Genomic DNA, 19,187 nt, shown 5'->3' with positions numbered 1-19,187 from the left:
ATCTCTCAACTCCATGCGTCTTGGCACTAGCTTGAAGTAGGAGTGCTGGTTTTTGTGCTCTTTCCTTGCTGTTCAGGTCACCTTTGTGACTGTGAAAACTGCGCGGCAATCTTACGACTGCAGGGCTTCCTGCATCTTGATGCCAAAGCGAGCCTTCAAGTGGTACATCTCTCATCGCTCTTCCAAGCCTTGTTAAAAGGAAAACGTAATCACAATGGTGGTGAAAAGAGAGGGCTTAAAGAATTAAAGGGATTAATGAGTTAGAGCTTTTTCTCTACATGGTTTGTCACTGACCTGAGCCTGACTTAACCATAATCTGAGGAGATCCTGGAGAACCTTGGGTGGACATCTGCAAAAAAATGACCTAAGTAAAACTTTGTGCAGCCCGGAGTAAAGGGATAGGCTTTTTCAGGTCCATCACAGCTCTGTTCTTCCCATGTTTCTGTGGTCCGACCCCAGATTCATTGGTGAAGCAGTTTGGGAGCTTGATGCAACCTCTGATTCTGCTATGAGTGGTCCTGTCTGGCATCAGTTGCCCCGAGACCTTGGCAGTGTCATTCCAGTGCTGGCTGATGCATGAGTAGTGAAGAAAGAAGCTGGGCTAGAGGTTTCTTTATGAATGTGGTATTTTAGACATTTGCCTATTCCTGAGTACATCCAAATACTGATTTTTCCTGGTGGCTACACCTAAATCTTTAGATTGCTTCACTGTGGATAGCTCACTGCTTGGCATCTCTGCTCACATCCATGACAATGCCCCCTTGTTTTGCCCTTACGATCAACATCTGTGTTGTTTTCTTACAAAATGAGACTCAATCTCATCCAGGTTTCTTATCACCCTGTATGTATGTATGTTTGCGCCACCCCAATAACTTCTGAACCTGCCGGCCTGTTTCAGTCAAGCCTGACAAAGAGATACAGGTCTGGAAGGGTAATTAAGGTTGCATAAGTTCATGAAAAACAGGCAGTCAGGCACGAGGGATAGCGCAGGTACTTACTGAGCCTCGGGCAGAGGTGCAGCTCCAGCTTGCGTGAGTGGATACCAGACAGTCCCCACAAGGGAGAGATCTTCCAACTGTTTCGGTCATGAGATCTGTCAACTGGAGCCACAGCGTGGCCTGGTAGACTCCAGGCCCATGGATGGCGTCTCTATTTGCAATAAAATGTCTTCTCAGTTTAAATGCGGTGGTGGTTTGGGCAAAACTAGCCCTAGTAGAAAGTGGCTGGTGCCGGGAGGTGTAGCTGCTTGCCTGCTTTCTGTAGAAACACAGCAAAAGATTTCAGCAGGTCCAAGGATGCCAGATCGTGAACATTTCCTCCTAGCTGGGTTTCTCACAAGTCCTATTGTTTTCTTTGAACAAAAGCAAGAGAGAAGGAGAATTCATTTGATTTTAATAATAAAATACCTCCAAGGAGATGAAGCAAAAGGAACTGTTAGCAAGAGGAATAGGAGGAGATTAAAAACACATTCTTTCTCTTGCTGTCCCTTGCAGACCCACACACATTATACATACATGTAGCCAGACCCCTTCTCCTTGTGTAACATGGGAAAACTAAATTGAAAAGGAGACTATACAAATCAGGATGAAAGGAAAAAAAAAGAGGATGAGTCAGCTCTATTCCTGCCTGTCTGAACCAAGGGGAAGCCTGCCTGGCTCTCATGACAGATTTTTTGCAAAAAAGATAATGCATCAGATTGATGACAGCCTATAAGATATACTGCAAGTGGTATGAAAATTGCTGGTAGGTACTTGAATGTCACTGACTGCACAGAATGAATTGTAGGTTGAGTCGCAACAATTTCCCTAAAGCTGTGTATATTAACATACAAATCCCAAGAAAGTCCAATCTTTGAATTTTTATCTGCTTCAGCTTGAGAGGCAAATAGTCACATTACAGAAGTGTCATCCATTTGAGTCAACTGTCGCTGCTGCGTTTGTGGAAAGGATGCATCTGGGTTTATTGATAACGTTATTGGGGTGCTTAGAAACACAAGTGCGTTGGGTTTATTCTCCCTTTAGTAACTTATTCTTGTTTCTGGTGTTCTGTTAAAGTATTTTTTCAGTTCTAGTCTCCTCTGGAGATCTCTGCTGAGCAGAGCGTTAGTAACAGAGATGCTCTGTACGCCCATATCATCTTTCCTCCATGAGTTTGTTATAAACCTGACATTTTTCATAGCTTTTTTGTAAATTTTAAGGTAATTTTGGTTGCTAGAGGAAAAACTGAGATGGAGAAGAGAATCTAGGAATCGTGATTTACCGACCTTCTAGTGAGGAGGCTCAGCTGCTTTTTTTTTTCTTGGTTAAACCACATCAGCTGAAATGCAAGTTAGTGGCCAAAACTTCCTCTTGATCTCCCTCATACCATCACTTCACCCATTTTACTTCCTCTGCTGCTCTGCCGATCCCTGCCTGTGCAGAGAAGACAGAAAATCAGTCTTACACCCACTTGAGAAGTAACTTTATGTATGAGGTTTCAGGTTTTGGGGCAAGTATTTTAGGTTGTCGGTGTCTCCTGCTGTCAAAGAAACACAAGGGAAGTTCTGCCTACTGAAGGGGCTATGTGACTGGGAGCCCCAAATTTCTGCCTTGTGCTTGGCTGGTTTTAAAAATTGCCTTTTAGGAGCTGTGGCCAATGACTTCACCGTTTTGCCTTTGTTCCCATCTTTAAACAGTTCCTGCACCTAAGGAGGTGGTTGTGAGGATTAGTCATTGGTTTTAAAGCTCTTTGAAGATGGCAGGTGGTGTATAACAGCTCAATGTTTATTAATGTCATGGCTTAATATGATGAGAATTTTTTGCAGCTGAGTTTAGATACGCCAGGACAGAGCCTCAGCAAGTTGAAATCGGCATTGCTTCATTGATCTCATCCCAGCTGCGCCAGTTGATGACACCTGATTATCTGGCCCATCATACCTGATCTGTGGGCTGCAGCAGGGAGCCCTCCCTCTCGTTGCTCCTCTAACAAGTTCTCCTTCCACTGGCCTCCTGCCACAGCATACGCCAAGTTTAAATCTGGTTCTGTGTTTTTGGCTTCGTTCCTTCTAAATGATTTCAATTTTGTTGGCTTTAACTGATCCCAGTGGCGTCTTTTTATGATGCACTTTATTCAGCTTCTTCTACTGCTTCAAATGCAATAACACTCCTAAAGTTCAAGCTATTTTTTAATTACAAAAGAAAAGAAGACAGTGTAGTATTGTTCTGTCACTGCTGGGAGAGAGGGAGGATTTTTCCTAATCTTTAAATTTGATTGAATTTAAAACTCGACATACATAGTGGTTTTAGTGGAACACTGCTATAATCGGAAGGGCAAATTATTGTTTGTTCTTGCTCTCCTGGGAGCCAGTACTAGTGCTGAGTAAACACGAGCATTGCTATCTGTTGGATGATCTCAAAGCACTTCAGGACTGGTGAATGAAGAAGACCTGGAGAACGTCATTACGTCCTCTATGGATAAGGAAGCTGAAGCAACTTCCCAGGGCTCAGGTTGAGGTCACGACTACTGGGGACAAGAGCTCCTGATCCATAGCAGCATAGTTATTGCGCTAGATCAAATCCCTCCCCACGCCAGCTGGAGTGATTTCCATGTTTACTCTCTGGTTTGCCCCTCTCATTGACCTCTGCTTTTCTGCACTTACACCGTAAAAAGCTTCATTACCTGTCTCTGTAGCTGATGAGATTTCAAACTGATGTGGTGGTGTCAGCCTGTGTGTTTCTGCAGAGTTCCTGCAAGTAGAAATGAATTTATAGAGAGGGAGAGAAGGGATGGGAGGAGGACGGTGTGTGCGCTTGGAGTGTGTGAGTGCACTGTCCTCTCTTCCACTAGGTCCAAGCAGCTTGCGTCCATCTCTGCTGAGAACCGCTGTCTTCCTGACTCGGTTGTTGTCAAAGTCAGTCTGCTGCTAAGGAGATCTATGAGTAATAACCAAATTAAAGAAGCCAGCGTTTGCACACCCACCACCCAGCACTGAATGCATGGGTTTGCATTTAGGAAGAAAACAGAAAAGAAATTGCTTTCCTTGGCAGACTTAGCTTTTGATTAGCTCCTTGGACTGTCTTGCTCTGCAGTCTGGCCATCACCAGTGCCAATGTAAGACACTGCAAATGCAACGGCCCATTGAAGTTCACAGGACTGCAATGAGTACAGCCTACATCAGCTCAGTCCGCCCCAAAACTACACCCGTGGATACACTTTCACAAACATTTTAGGCAGGACTACAATTGGCAGAAGCAGTCCTGCTCCCCCCTGCCCACCTTTGCTCGCTGATGTTGCTCTTCCTTCGTCCCGCTAACAAAAGCGTTGCTAACAACATGGGCACGGCTGCATGGGCAGCTGAACTGCAGAAGTGACCTGGGTTAAAAGAAATTGTTTAATGAAGTAGTTTTTGCCACATTCATTTTACTTGAGCATCAGCTCTTCCTTTGCATAAGAACAGAAATTAATTTTGTTTCAAGTTCTGAAGACCTGAAGATATGCTGAACAGATCAAAATTGGTTCTATTTATAGGCTGCAGAATTCCTTTGTACAATAAAACAGTTTGCTTTAATTTAAGCTATGTATTCAGCACAGTTAGCTTAATTTTATTTAACTACAAGTTTTACATGCCGTTTTCTTGCATTCTAATTGTTTTTTAAATTTGTAACATAAATCCTAAGTACAATTAAAAATGTCAGACTAGTCATTAAGAAACTTCATTTACCATTTTTAACATAAAATGTGTTAACTCGCATACTTTATTAATTTTTATAAATGCCCAACTGTAAAAATAGGACAGCTTTCCAGTTTAGCCAAAGGCCTGATTTACGGAGAAATATGCCTTTGTTGTTCTCCACCAGCAAATTCAGCCTTTTGTTAAGAAAAAAAAGACAAAAAATGCAAAGCAAGACAGTTTAAATCAATCGGAATGGAAGTATTTTGCTCTCTGGTTTGCATCAATAAATCCTGTCGTCACAGGAGAAAAGGTAGGATGGTTGAAAAAGGACTGGTGGGCAAGTTAGCAATAGTGTTCCTCAAGGACTGGTCTCAAGACCAGTGTTGATCAATGTATTGACTAATGATACAGCAGAAATTAATGGGATTTGGAGGTGTCATCAAAAGGGGAAAAATAGGACATCCTATCAGAAGAATGAATGACTTCAGGACTGTCTGCCTGTAAGCAAATGCAAGCTCTTGTCATGCAAGCTGTGATAGAAAGTTGGGGTTTCTGTATCGGAATTGGAATGTATTAATCAATCACAGGAAGATTCCGATGTCCCAGTGACAAAGATACCGGGATCACATTTGTCAACCAAGTTATTTCCACTAGCGACAAGGAAATGCGAATGCCACTGCCACAGGTTTTAGTGAGGCCTTGTTTAAAATGTACTACGCGTTCCTTGTCCATGTAGAAGAAAGATTGATTTCAACTGTAAAAGGCACAGGGGAGGGTGTCTGCTAGAAATGATCTGGAGAATGGAGAAGCGGGTTCACAAAACGATTAAAGGAGCCTGGCTGGTAAGCCAGTGACAAAAAAAGGCAGAGAAAAATTATATTCCTTCTCTATAAATACACTGGCATAAATACCAGAGAGGGAGAAGAGTTATTTAAGCTAAATGACAATTCTGGCACAAGAACAAATAGCTCTGAATAAGTTTAGGCTGGAAATGAGCAGAATGGCTTCAAACCAAGTGAGGTTCTTGAATAGCCTTCTAATGGGAATTGTGTAACAGGGGCTGAAAACCTGATTACTGTGAAGATGGAGCCTGATAAATGTATTAATGGGATTACGCAATGTGGTTGACTTCAGCATTAGGGGATCAGACTCAGGATTTCCGGTCCTATGCTTTTGTAAATACGCTTCAGAATCCTGCAGGTATGAGAAAAAACATAGGAAGTTTTCATTTTAAGAAATATTTTCATGATGATTCAGCTTTGCGTTGGTTTCTGTGTTTCTAATGCACTAATAACTGAAGCGAGTGAACTGCGGAAAGAAGGAAGTATCATTTCTGCACTGGGAAAAAGCAGCAGCTGGCAACTGTTTCCCTATTTTAGTGGTCGATTTTGGCAGCAGGCCTGTACTACTTAGATATGTATTTTTTTAAATTTAAAGCCTTTTCATACATTAAAGTTAGGCCTTGAAATAGATTGTGCTCAAAACAATGACAATTATTTATTATTATTTAACTTTGCTTTTTGAAAAACCTGCAGCACTTAATGCACACTAGTGTTTATTATTGATCTCACCGTTCTCTTTCTCAATCCCCATTTTTCCCCTTTGCTAATAGCGCCCTGTTTTCTTGTCGCTTTGCTAAAATCCTGATAAATAAGACCGACTGCCTTTTTTGTCAAAAGAAACCAGTTATTTTATCAAAGATGGGTGCCAAGTTATTTTAGCACAATGTAACTTTGATCTCACGGTGCACTTTACACTCTGTATTTCCATGGCTTTTATGTTTGGATTCAGACTCTGTCCTCAAGTCTTGTCTGCAGTTAACAGCTGTGGCTTCCCCGAGCGCTGCCGCCTCTAGCCCTCCGTCCTTAAGCAGAGGGATTCTGCGTAGAGGTCTCCGCGATTTGGGAGGCGCTGGTTGGATGGATGGGATGCCGTGTTGTTACACGAGAACATCAGACGCCCATCGGCACTTTCGAACACGAGGAGGTTCATTCCAGCACTTCTAAGGTTTTATTACGAAGATTTCTGAATTTTAGTTGAGGGATTGTGTAGGCCTGTTCGAAGTCCTTGCTAGCGGAGCCGACATTTCGGCAGCCTGGCACAGAGCGCACCGAGCAGCGCCGTTGACTTTCCCCTGGCTGGAGAAGTTGCAGGCTGACTTTCTTGTAGCCCACCCTGCCTTTGCCCCTCCGTTCCACGCTCTCCTCGTTACTCAACGGCAAGGCAGCATCTGTATTCGGTCTGGGGGCCTGACTGTGACTACCTCCGGTCTCCAGCATGTTCTCACTGCTTCCCTGCGTGTGCTTTTTATTCACCCCCTCTGTTCAGGACACAAATGGCAGATGGTTTTTCTTCTTTGGTTTCAGGGTCTTCTCTTTGGAGCCTTTCAGTCATTCAGCCCCCTCAGCTTCACAAACTAGTTCCCTTAATTACCTCAACTTTTCTTTTTTGAAATTTAAAACCTTGCAGACCTGCTTTTATTTTGCTTAAACTGAACCGATTTGTGGCAAATAGGCTCGAATTGAGTGATCAAAAGCAGCTTTTATTACAACATCCTCACTATTTGACGGAACTCTACAGCAGAATCAGCTCTCGTTCGCTCAGCACCTGTTTTGTGAAGAAGTCTGTTGGCTATTACATCCCGGACTTGCAGGGCCCTGCTGTTAGTATTTGTTCTTCCTTCTGTATCTGGAATTTAAGACTCCCTTATCAGCCAATTCCTAGGAGTATTTCTTTCTCTCTCTAGTCATTTTTAAAAGCTCTCTGCACACATCCAAATCCGATGGTGGGGTCTCCAGCGGAGCTGTAACACAATCCCAGCAGACAGCCTTTTACAGTCTTTTCCCAAAGTGCCTTTAATCCAGAACGATCGTTTTATGCATGCTATCGCTTTGGATTTCTAGCAAACACAGATGATTCACTCAGTCCACAGAAAGAACCACGGAGCAGTGTCCCAAAAGATTATTTAAATAGAGTTTTGGAAGTGGATTTGGGGTTAACGGTGGGTAGTGTGCTCAGGTCTGACTTTGGTTTGGGGCTTTGAGAGTGGGTTTTTTTCTTACCCACCTGCGTATGTGTTTACTGGCCTTCTTTACTACGTGATGACTGTAATTGCTAACAGATTGTTTTTCTGACAGTCGTGTAGGAAGAATTATCCCCAGTTTACATTGTGGTAACTGAGCCCAGGAATAAATGAAACAGCTGGCTTAAGCACAGAGGTCTCTGTGAGCGGAGTCTGCGTTCCCCGAGTCTTCTGTCTTTTCAAGCACTCTCGGCAATGTGGCGGGTTGTCAAGGCCCCTCAGATTGTGTGGACTCAAGGGTGAGCCGAAGTGCTGGAAGCTCGCGGCCTTGAGTCTGGTAGCCTGCTGCAACAAAGCACACGCTTAAAGTGATGCTTTTGTACTTTACCGAACCGCTTGTTTTGCAGTCACTTCTCATTTAAGTTTAGACAGTGCTGAATGCTTAATTAAAAAAAGTGCTTTTGGTAGACAAGAGTGTAATGCCCAAGCCACGCTGCAGTTACAATATGTAGGTGTTTGGGGATTATGTTATGTACAGATGAAACGGTTGTTTCTTTTTAACTCCTGCTTAAATATAGTTCATATTATAGAATATTTAGTGGAACAGAATAAGCTGTTGCTTGCCAGCTTTTTCATACCAGTGGTTACCAGATGCTTCTGTATTTATAACCTCGCCATCTGTTCCAGGGTGGAGTTTGGGGGTAGTCTAGGTATTTGGATGTGTCTTCTTTCTTGAGTGTCTCTGGAAAACTTCAAAGCATCTGTTTTGAGATGAAGGGGAAGCATGGTTAGCTGTAATACTCAAGGAATTCAAGGGAATTTTACCGAAATGCAGCTGATTCCTTAGCGTAGCAGGGCGCGGAATGGGAAGGAGCCTTAAGCAAAGAGGCAGCGCTGGTATTTTGTGCTGTTACTCCGTCGTCGCCAAGATCCTCTCAGAGTTTTGCTTGGCTGTCACCAGGCTGGGTTGCTGCTTCCTGCTTTGGAGCGCGTCTTTCTTAATAGTCACTGAAATTTCCAGGAGTATTGCAATATGGAAGTCTCTTTTATTATTTCTGTAGAGAAATTTTATTTAGATAGATTTTAGATAATTTTTTGATGCTGGGTGACTCATCCTTTTTTTTTTTTTTTAGAATGACAGAGCTAAGTCTAGCTAAAAAAAGAAACGAACCCACCACATTCAGACACATTCACTCTCCCCACTGCACATCCTGCAAGGGCCCAGGTGAGGATGCAAGAGCAACGACACCCTGTAGGACTGAGAAAGTACCTCGGTTGGTTATTTAGGTCCTTTGCCAGGAAGCCACCCAGGTAGTGGTGTGTGTGCAACATCTCTCTGTTCTCAGGGTACCACCGTCGTGAAGGCTGCTGGTGCTAACGGCTTGCTGTTAATGTACCTGGTTAGGCTTGATTCACGCACAGAAAATGACTCTGCGTGACTCTAAGCATTTCATTTTTTAGGTAACTATAAAAAATGCAAAGGAAACGAGAGATAGGTTCACAGAATTGCTGTGGAATTGCTGTGAGCGGTTTTAGACACAAGGGGAAGAAAACCCGCTCTACCTTCACCTCCTCACACTGTGTCTAGCTCCACCAAAGCCTGGAGTCGTACTGAAATTGGTTTGCTGGTAGTTTGGGGGATGGGGAAAACCACATTTTGGTCAACAAGCTGCTTGTGAGAAATATTCCCCCTGTGCTAGTAACAGCCTTCAGTTGCTAATGATCTGGGACACGTTGGGGGAGGAGGGAAAGCTACGTCTCTCTACCCATCCTTTGAGGCATCTGGTCTCTCACGGTTTGTTTGTAACCACTCTCCTAATCTCCCTTAACTTACTTCATTGTTGCTGAAATATGAAAATTACCCTTTTAGGCATTGTGGTTCTTGTGAAGAAAATAACACAGTGTGGTTATGTATGGTTTTATAAACAAAGCATAATACAGTCATTTAATTAATTTATCTAGACTGTTTATTCTTAATCGAATGTGTGGCAGTGCAACTCCACATACTTCAAGTGTGACCCATAATATTCCACCTTAAACAAAACCTTCTGCCCCATTTCTCGCCTCATGATTTTTCTTTGAAATAGCTCGGTAAAATCAGAAACGCTAACTGTGCCTTCATTAACAAGGGAACGGGCATTTCTTTTCCTCACACCGTGTTACTACCAGGCAGCGTCCTCCAGCATCCCAGCATCGTGCCAAAAGCTTTTGCTGCTTTTATAAACTTACTTTCTTCTGCCGTCAGGATCTGGTTCCGCTGTGCAGGATGCTGATAGTTTGTTGTATTTGCTCTTTTGATCCCAGCTGGGGCTGCACTGGGTCCAAACTTGCATTAGCATTTGGGAGGGGAAAGTCTTTATGTCCGTGCTTCCATTCCTCTGCTAACTTTTCCGAACACAGATATTGCCACCGAGTGTTTCATTTCATGCTCTAGCCCTTGCTATGCTTTATGGCCAGCAGTAGGGTGTATCGTTACAATACTTCTTGTGCCCATGGCGTCTTCAAAGTGCTTTATTTAAACGGACCGAGATGCCTTCACCTACCACTGAAATGCAGCTACTTACGCTGCAAAGCCTGGCAGCTGCTGTAACAGCAGGAGCAGGACCAGGCCACTGCTTTTATGACATAAAGTAAGGAGGGAAAAAAAAATCCATATCCATTAAAAACTGCAGGGAGAATGTAAATTGTCAGAGTGTAATTACCTAAAATGGAATTTGGCCAGCATTCCAGATTAACATTTCCTCTCTTGTGAAGCATGCCCTGGGATACCTGATGGCTGAAAGCAGTCAGAGTCTCAGCAGGGTTAAAAATTGAGCTTTGCTGTGCAGTTGTTCCATAGTGGCTGAGAGATGTACATTGTCTGTTTAGCACCTACAGCACCCTGGGGCTAAAAAGCGACTGAATCCTGTGAAATCTGATAGGTGTGTCTGAGGTTAAGAGTGCGGTCTAAAAACATTCCGTGAAACTTGTAAAATCTGCAGATGGTCCGGCCTTGGTAGTGTCTCCTGTGGAAGGGAGGAGAAAGAGGTTAAAAAAGATTTACCGAAAGGAGTGTAGCAGAGAAAAGATGAAAGTTCAGGGTCCCTCCCTTAGACTGGTGTTCCTTTGAGGAGCGATGGATGTTTTTCTGAAGTTTATTTCAGGCCGTGGAAGCGTGCCATGGAAACGTGCATTAGCTGGCCCTGAAACTCCTTAATACCTGCTTGAAATGACTTAATGTAATTTATAGCAGATTGGAGGCATCAGTGTGTTGGATGCGAGAAATGCTTACAGGTAAGTGGGATGAGGAAGAGGGAATTTGGTGCGGGTACGGAAAAGAGGTAAAGTGGGGACCATTCCAAGGAGAGACGAGGAGGACAGACAGGTGTGATGGCATTCACTGTGTTCAGTTGCAGCTGCCAACTGTAGAGCTACTTAAATGGTAACGTCAGGGAGGTTCCCAGCGTGAAATCATACAGAGGCATCTAAATAAGTCGTTCTGTGAGCAGTGGGACTCATGAAGCCAGTTTTTCTCAGATTTTGTCTTTTCCCTATAGCCTCTGACAGCCCCCATTTCTTCTGTCTCCTAGGGTGTGTGCCATCACAGGCCCTCACCCCGTTTCGCTTTCCCACCACCCCCAAACCTCCCTCCTTCTTGTTCTTACCGTAAACCCCCAGGTCCCTCCTTATCGCTGCCTCCCTGGCACCCCCCAAATCCCAAACCTCCGATCGCTGTTCAGGCTGGTGGCTGGAAATACGCCACTCGGATCGCTGGCTGGGAGCCCCGCACAGCCCGGCTGCTTGGTTGGTGAGCAGGTGGAACGAGATCTGAACTGCAGCTGCTTTTTAGGTGTCTTTGCATCGCACCTGCCCGCTTTTGTAGAGCAGGATCTAGTATTTTTAGACCTCTGCCCCTCTGTCAGATTCAACTAAAAGTCGCCAAGGAGTTTCAAAGTCTGTAAGAGGACTGGCACTGTGCATTAAGGCTTGTTCCTTTGGGAAACCAGTCTGAGAAGCTGCTAGGCATAAAAGGCTTCTCCTCGCTAGGAAAGGAGTCAGGCAACCACTCCACGCAACTTATTTGCTTGTTTAAACTATTATTCATCATAGGTTATAGATGCTGCCTATTAAGATCCACTTCTGACGTCAAAATTTTACGTTTGTTCCTGGATACTGTATATGAGAAAACAAAAGCGCGGACAGCAGAAAGGGTGGAAAATGAAGATATTTGAACAGGGTAATTTCTCTGTTGGGATATACAGAAGGCAGTTGAGCAGTGGATTTTTGGCTTGGTGGAAGGGAAACTGAAAACTCCCCTTTAATACTGATCTCCCGTTACATTGGAATAAGAAGGGCAACTACACAAAGAAGGGGATTAAATCTGAAGCTGTCTTCATCAATATAATGTGTAATAGCGCTGATTGATAGTGCTTTCTGAAAGAAAGACTCACCAGACTGGCTGCTGATGCTGAAAGCTTTTCTTTTGGGAGTTGGAAGAAGAATTGTTCTCTTGGGTTGTGTCCTGACGTGCACGTTCTCCATTTGTATTTCTGCCTCAGCGAGGTGCGGAAGGGAATTGATTGCCTCCCCCTTTCCTTGTGCAGAGCTCCAGGTAGAGCAGGGTGGAAGAGCAAAACCTCAAGCCGTGGTGGAGTGGGAACAGATGCGTGTGCTAGGACAACGGGGGTTCAATGATTTGGATGTTAATTTTGTCTTTATACTGTGCACGCAGTCGTAGTCTGTCTTTTTTTTTTCCTGAAAAATATAAAGAATTGTTTCTTAGAGCCTTTGATCCTGCAGTACCTGTTCCTGCCCTTCAGTACAGCACGTTCCCTGCTTGTGAGATTGGATTTCGTATTGTTTATCAAAGGCTAAACCTGTGTCCCCCCGCCTTACCCCCCACAGGTTTTTCATCTCAGTATAAAAGTTAGTTTCTCCTTGCATTCCTCACACATCTGTAAATGACTGTTAAAAAGTGCAGCGCGGTGGAAAAGTGGTTTCTCGCAGTCTTGAAGTGCTCATGTTTTATTAAAGCTGAGATTCCTGGAGCTTTGTGGCCAGAGACGCACTACGGTTGCCACCCTCTCCACTCCTACAGAGATAAAACCCCGTTTCTTCCTGTGAAAAATTCTCTAATCCCCCAAAAGTTGTCAGTTTGTGCGCTTTGGGGTGGGATTGGATTCCCATAGATAGGAATGCCTTTCATGCCTAAAATATAAAGTGCATAAAGCAATGAAGCAGAGTACTGAACCTGTCTGACTTGCTTTTGTTGTGAGAAGATGCTGGCACCGTTACTTGCCTTTTTTTTTTTTTTTTCTCTTTATTTGCCCATTGCTCTTTTTTCCCTTTTGCTTCAATCACCATCTGTTGCATGTTATGTTCGGTACTTGTTGCCCTGAATTTTACATAGCTGCTGTGACTTAACAACATTTAACCACTAATGACATTTAACACCACTCTATAATTTAAAAAAGTACTTTGTCCAGAATGAGTGATAATTTATGCTGTTAATGCAAACCCTCCAGGTTGGATTTTGATGTAATTTTGTAACAGATTCAAATCTGTAATGGTATTTTAGTACCTGTAAGCAGGCTCTGCAGTCAGCGTCTTTGTGTTTTTAGATCAGCTTGCCACAATATGATTGTTGTCATAACCCCTTTTGCCAAGAGTCACTTGGACATCTCTCTGGGGGATCAGTGGCAACCTTCACAGTCACCATAGTGGCTTGTCCCATAGGGCTGAGCTCCAAGGGCGCACCTCCCGCCTCCCAGGGGTTGTGGGGGTCAGCTGGGGAAAGACAGGGCTGCCGCGGCTAAAGGGCTGGGACGCGGCGGCCGCTGCGAGGCACCGTCGGGCACTGAGGAGACGACGGCTCCTCATGGCGGCTCCTCGCTGAGGAGAGGGGAGAGCGCCGCACGTGCCTGCCCTTGGGCGGGAAAAGCGCCTCCGCCCATGCGCAGTGGCAGCTGGGCGGGCTCTGGGCGGGGCGGGAGCAGCTGCTCCGCCTCCTCCACCATTTAAAGGGACAGAGCTCCCCTTCGGTTTGCCGCCCTGCTCCCCTCCTCAGAACCGGGAGGGGGCGAGTGGTAATCCTGTGAGCCCTTGCCAATTTGGGCCTTTTCTCTCCGCGCTGCAGACGGAGCAGAGCTGCGGAGCTTAGGTTATTTTCGGCAGGTTCCGGAGCCAAGAGTCTCCTCCTCCGCCTTTCTGCTCCCCGCCCCTTCAGCCCTTCGGCTAGCTCCGCCGCCGGTTCGGCTAGCTCCGCCGCCGGTTCGGCTATTTCCGCCCACCCTTCGGGTAAGATCGTTAAGTTCCGCCACCACTTCGGCAGCTTCCGCCGTTTCGGTCGGAAATGGCCGAAGACGTGAGAGATCCAGCGGTTTAGGGGAGAAGACCGGCCGGCTTCTCGGAACAAACCAACTGTGTCCGGATCGGGGGGGGGGAGCAGGGGAGGGCGGACGAAGGGGGAAGACAAGGCAGCGGCTATGGCTCCCCCCCCAGCCACTCGCGGAGGGCGGCGCAGCGGGCACCGGGACCGCGGCTCCGCCAGGAGGGTGAAGTGAGGGCGGCAAGAGGTAGGCTGGACCGCACCACGTACGGGGTGCGCGGGGAGAAGAGCGACTGGCGGCGGTAGCACACCCCCCTGCCACCACCCCCGGGGGAGCCCGTGGGGCCGGGTGAGTGGCGGGAGTGGTACAGTCCGGAGGGAGCCGCCCCCCCGCCCTGAGGCGGCGGGGGGGGAGGGCCTTCCCTCAGCCTGGCTGGGGCGTCCCTGAGGGGCAGGCCGGGGGGACAGCGTCCCTCAGGGCTGGGGACACCGGGAGGGGGGTCCCTCACAGGGTGAGGGACATTGCGGGGGTCTCACAGGGCGAGGGACGCTGCCGGGGGGGGTCCCACAAGGCTGGGGTCCCTCCTGGCGGGAGGGTTGCGACGGCACCTGGCGCCGCTGACAGGCTCCAGCCTTCCCGCCTGCCCTCCTTCCCGCCTCTTTCAACTAACTCCGTGAGGGGCCGGCGGCCCGGAGACCCCTCCTCGTCCCGTCTCTCCTGGCTGCCTGTGGCATCTCCTGCGCTTCGAGGGGCCGTCGCCTCCCCCGTGGCCGGTGCGGTCCCGTTCCTCCCGCTCTGAGGCAGGTTTGGGCATGGGGGCTTGAGGCCTAGCGCCCGGTCCGGGCTTCGACGGTCACCGAAAGCGCTGACCCCGACGGGCTTGTTGCCGTCTCGCAGGGTCGTCCCGTGTCTTGGAAACTTGACAAAGCCATCGCGCTCGCCGCTGCCTGGGGCAGCAAGTGCCCCCGGATCGGTGCGTGTTCCCCATTGCTCGTGCCGGGGTTTTTGCCTTGCGAGATGGTGAGGACAGAACCGACAAGGCTGCTGTCTCTGGGCTTCTCAGCGTTTCTGGTATGCTCATGTTACGCTCCTGTGAATTCTTTGCTGAAGTTGAGGTTCCTGTTACATTTTTTTTTCCCAGCTGTTTTCCCCACATGAGGTCTCTTCTTACTCAAAAACATAGGGGTCTTTCCTCAATCAAAAACCTTACCAGTGTGGGGTTAATGCATTGCTGCTGACTGCCTAACACCCCGTTACGCTGATACAAACCCAAACAATTTGGAGCCTGGAGGAGCTGGAAATGATTAAAATGGTATCAATGATTCACAAAGATGCCGAGAAGCAAAACGTGCTTTCTAGATATGCTGTCCTGTTGCTGTGTGTATTAAAATTCAAACGCTGAGGTTCTCATTGGCTAGTTTGTGGTCTCTTGTTGCTTATGGTGCACCTGATAAAGCGTGTGTGTTGATATCCCGATACGATAGCGTGGCTTTAAAATTTCTGGGTCTCCGTGCTGCAAGTCTGACATCTGTATGAAGAAGATTAAATAACTTTGTTTCCTGAAAGGGGTGTCACATGCAGGCGATTATCTTACAGATATTTTGGTTTCCGTGGAGAAATGGGAGTTTGCATCGGTTCAGCTCAGTGTTAAGAGATTCTGGAGCAGGGGTAACTGACTGCCTTCATTTGAGCACCGTACAGCCAAATTCTTCTGGCAGCTCAGCTGTGGTACAAACAGTTCTTGAACTTCTTGATGTCTTGTTGCAGAAGGGAAGTTCAAAATAGTTTTCTGAAATTCCCTAATTTTTCGAGTGGAGACTGTTGTTAGCTCTCATGTTTGTTTGCATGCAAGGATGGATTTTGGCAGTTGTCAAGTCAGAGCAAAAGCAGCAAATAAAAAAAAGAAAAACATGATTGTTGAATTGCCTTCACTTCAGACTGTTTTTCAACAATGTATGGCAAAATTGGAGGGTTGTTTGTGTGCTGTTAAGATGGGATGGGAAAGATCATCATCATCATCGTCCCTTGAATATTTGTAGTGTGGATCTCTGGGACTGTTCAGCCAATGAATTGAATGTTGTTGATGCCTTCCCAGGGCGTGCTGGCATATGTGGAGCCAGGGCCCATCTTGAGTCTGCTTTCCATGACTATTACATCTTGAAATGCCATGATACCCTCATCTTAAGGTTTTAGAGTTTGTCTCTCTCCTCCTGGCCCTGTGTATTTGTTCTTTTTTCCTTTCAGTCTCTGCCGCCCGATTTTTCTCCTTGCTGTTTGACTCCTATCACCTCTCCCAGTTGCCTCGCCTGTTTTCCCAGGGCATTCCTCCCCCTGCCCACAATGATCATTCCACCGGGGTGGGAAATGCAGCTAACCACATATGCTAGCTGTTTGAAGCCAAGATCACAGCAGTCAAATGTGAATTGGCTCCTAGTCCAGAGGCAATTTTTCTGCTTTGGATACCCCACAAAAACACTGAACTGGAAGGGACCTCCTGATCATTGGATCTCGTTTCCCTGTCAGCAGATAGATTTTCCCAGGGCTTGCTGTCTCACTTCTCTACCTGTGACCTCTGCTAAACCCCCCTTTTTTGGGGGCAGGAACAGACTGCGAACATTTTGAAGCAGTTCCTAACTTCGGGGTTTTAACCCAGGGTGGAATTTTTGCTGTTGCTGTAATGAGTGAATCCTAACCCAGGCTGGGATTCCGATCTCTTAACCACCCAGCAAGCAAAATATGTGGGGGTTTTGTTTGCTTCCTTGTGAAAAAGGCAAGTGATACTCGTAGGCATATTTAGATATATGCCATTTCAGTACGCATAGGCTAGTATGTGGCTAGGCAGTAGGGGAAGCGTTCACGTGGGATTTGGGGCACAGAGCTGGCACTTGCAGTTGTCTCGTAACCTGTGCTGACACAGGCTGGGCTAAAGCTAGCATGAGCGCACTTGCAGTTCTGTGGTTGCAATTTAGACATATCCTCAAAAGCAAAGAGGCCATAGTTTTCTTCTTGGAGAATACCTGAAAGTACTGTTTACTGGGGATTGTCGTGGTTGAGTTTGGCTCCTGCAGGTTAGGCGGCTGTTTGTCAGATGCAAATGATGTTGGTGGATGTTGTGCCTGAGAAGAGGTACAAAGCCAATTTGGGGTTTTGGGGTTTGTTAGGAAGGATAAAGACAGAAACAGGTACAGCTCCGTGGCTTACGGCTAATCGATCCCCGGATTGCCTGGGCGTAGGAGGCCTCGAGCGCTGGCCAACCAGATAAATTGATGTTATTACACAGCAGTTGCAGGGCCAGTTTTGAAGTGCGAATTGAAATCCTATTTTTGTGAAATCATAGCTGTTAGTTAATTGATGTCTCTTACCAGCAAGAGCAGTTTAGACCACTGACTAATCTATCACAGATGGATTTGAAAGGACATTTTGTAGCTTCTGCCTTGACTTGCTGGACATTCCCTACAAGACTACAGCAATTTTAAAGCAAGTTCCAGTATCTTTTTTTTTTTTTTTTTTTAATTTAGGGTTTGCAGAGGAAGTTTATGATACCCAGTCTTTCCTACAAGAAGTGTGTAGGTGTGCTGTGCTCCCTCTGCTGGCATCTGCTCCCACTAACTCGTGGTGAGTGGACATTGGTTTCTCAGGGCTGTGTTGAGGTAATCAGTAACACTACAAAGTGACCTGTCCCGCATTGATAAAATCAAGTGAAATACAGAAAATCCAGACTCATAAATCAAGCAAATCAATCTTTTAGGACTCCCTCCCTGCTCCCCGACAAACATAAAACTCCAAAACCATCAGATAATCTGTAGCCGCTAACGGATGTAAAGGAGGTTTTTTTAAGGTGTGTGTTTTAACGATTCTCAGAATTTCTGCCCTTACAGTGAGTTTCTTAAATGGTTGGGATCTCGTTGCCTGGAGCTGGGGTTGTGTTTTCTCTGCCTATCCCCTGTCCTCCCTCTTGCCCGTGAATTTTGGTGCATTAAGAAAGTGTGTCACTTTTCTAATGCAAATGGTTGCCTGAGAGTAGTATCAGAAGGGATTAACGAGTAGTATCACAGGATTAACCCTTGAACGTTAAGAAACTTTCTCAAGTTTCTTCTAATACAAAATGCTAATAACATTTCCCACTGCACAAGTAACATTTTTATTTCCTTTTTAATGTCCAGTTTCCAGCTGGTTAGCCTTTTATCTGTCTTGTTTCATAAAATGCTTTCTTTTATGATTTAAAATACTTGCAGGTATCTTCTTACCTGACTTTCTTCCTAGGGATAGCGGCAGCGCAGGTAGCCTGAGGTTTGTTTCCATTCCTGTTGCGTTTTGGTATGAGTGCTGCTGTGCTAAAGTGTATGTTCTGACATCTGACTCTGTAGGATGGCTTTCTTACCGTTTTGTGCTAGCCCTTCTGTGTAAGATGAAAGGATTGTGGAGCTGTGTAGTCATCTTAAATCTATGCCAGTGTATTGGCCATCTGTGAATTAATGTGAAAGTGAATTATATTTATTTGAAAGCCAAAATGTCATAGAGCAGGAAATAAATTGTTCTACACGCGTGTCATCTTTCTTAGGGGACGCTTCTCGACGGGTTGAGTTCAATGATGAATTCAACGTTTGCAACTTGATGTGGAAATTGGGTCCTCTGCTTATATAAGGGCAGTACAATTAAAACTATCAACGCCCTCCATTATGTTGTCCCATCAACACATCTCAATTTTCAATGTGAAGATAAGCTTTTCTTCTCCCCGTCCCATATGTACCCCACCTTGTGGGTCCAGATTTGAATGTGATGGAATTAAGCACGTCACTGAATGTGGGAAAGACTTCTTTATCTCTTCCTCCCTTGATTAAATGCCTCCGCATCATATGTAATGCAGGAGTGCATCGGGATGAAATTTGTACACGTCTTTTCGTGTTTCTATTATGGGCACGAGGAAGTAATTATATTGCAGGTCTGCTCTGTGTAGGCACTTAGTGGGAAGTGATGTGTTCTGGACTGTGTTGGTGTTGAGTGGAGTATATGCTGTGGAGTACTGCTGACATGCAGATGACGCCTGGAAAAGGTTGGCACGAAAGCATTGGAGCTTGTGACAAGAAGAGCTGCCAAACAAGTGGGGAGCCTCGGAGTTGAGAGCAGAGCCTAAATATATAGAGCAATGGTGTGAGCCTCTTTCTAAGGGGTCTATAAAGCCTAAGCAAAGCAGTCCTGAATTCGC

The 19,187-nt window shown here is 45.9% G+C and overlaps 1 protein-coding gene across 11 annotated transcripts in view; it reads left to right on the top strand.

The window, feature by feature from the left end:
• Positions 1 to 19,187, top strand: part of EXTL3 (exostosin like glycosyltransferase 3) — a 161,365-nt gene that overhangs the window by 7,965 nt on the left and 134,213 nt on the right. For 5 of the 11 annotated variants that reach the window (XM_087773785.1, XM_087773775.1, XM_087773782.1 and 2 more), the window contains exon 1: positions 13,986 to 14,227. The exons of 1 other annotated variant lie outside the window; for it this stretch is intronic. The gene's annotated coding sequence lies outside the window, so the exon portion shown is untranslated. Of the gene's footprint in view, positions 1 to 13,729; positions 13,950 to 13,980; positions 14,228 to 14,512; positions 14,782 to 14,805; positions 15,053 to 19,187 lie in introns of those variants that run through there. 5 more of the 11 variants (XM_087773776.1, XM_087773779.1, XM_087773787.1 and 2 more) reach the window with 5 other exon arrangements.

This window comes from Nipponia nippon, unplaced genomic scaffold (genome assembly GCF_047370975.1).
Source record: "Nipponia nippon isolate SJK-2023a ecotype South Korea unplaced genomic scaffold, ASM4737097v1 scaffold_4, whole genome shotgun sequence".
NCBI classification, from domain to species: Eukaryota; Metazoa; Chordata; class Aves; order Pelecaniformes; family Threskiornithidae; genus Nipponia; species Nipponia nippon.
This window is presented reverse-complemented; position numbering and strand designations above follow the sequence as displayed.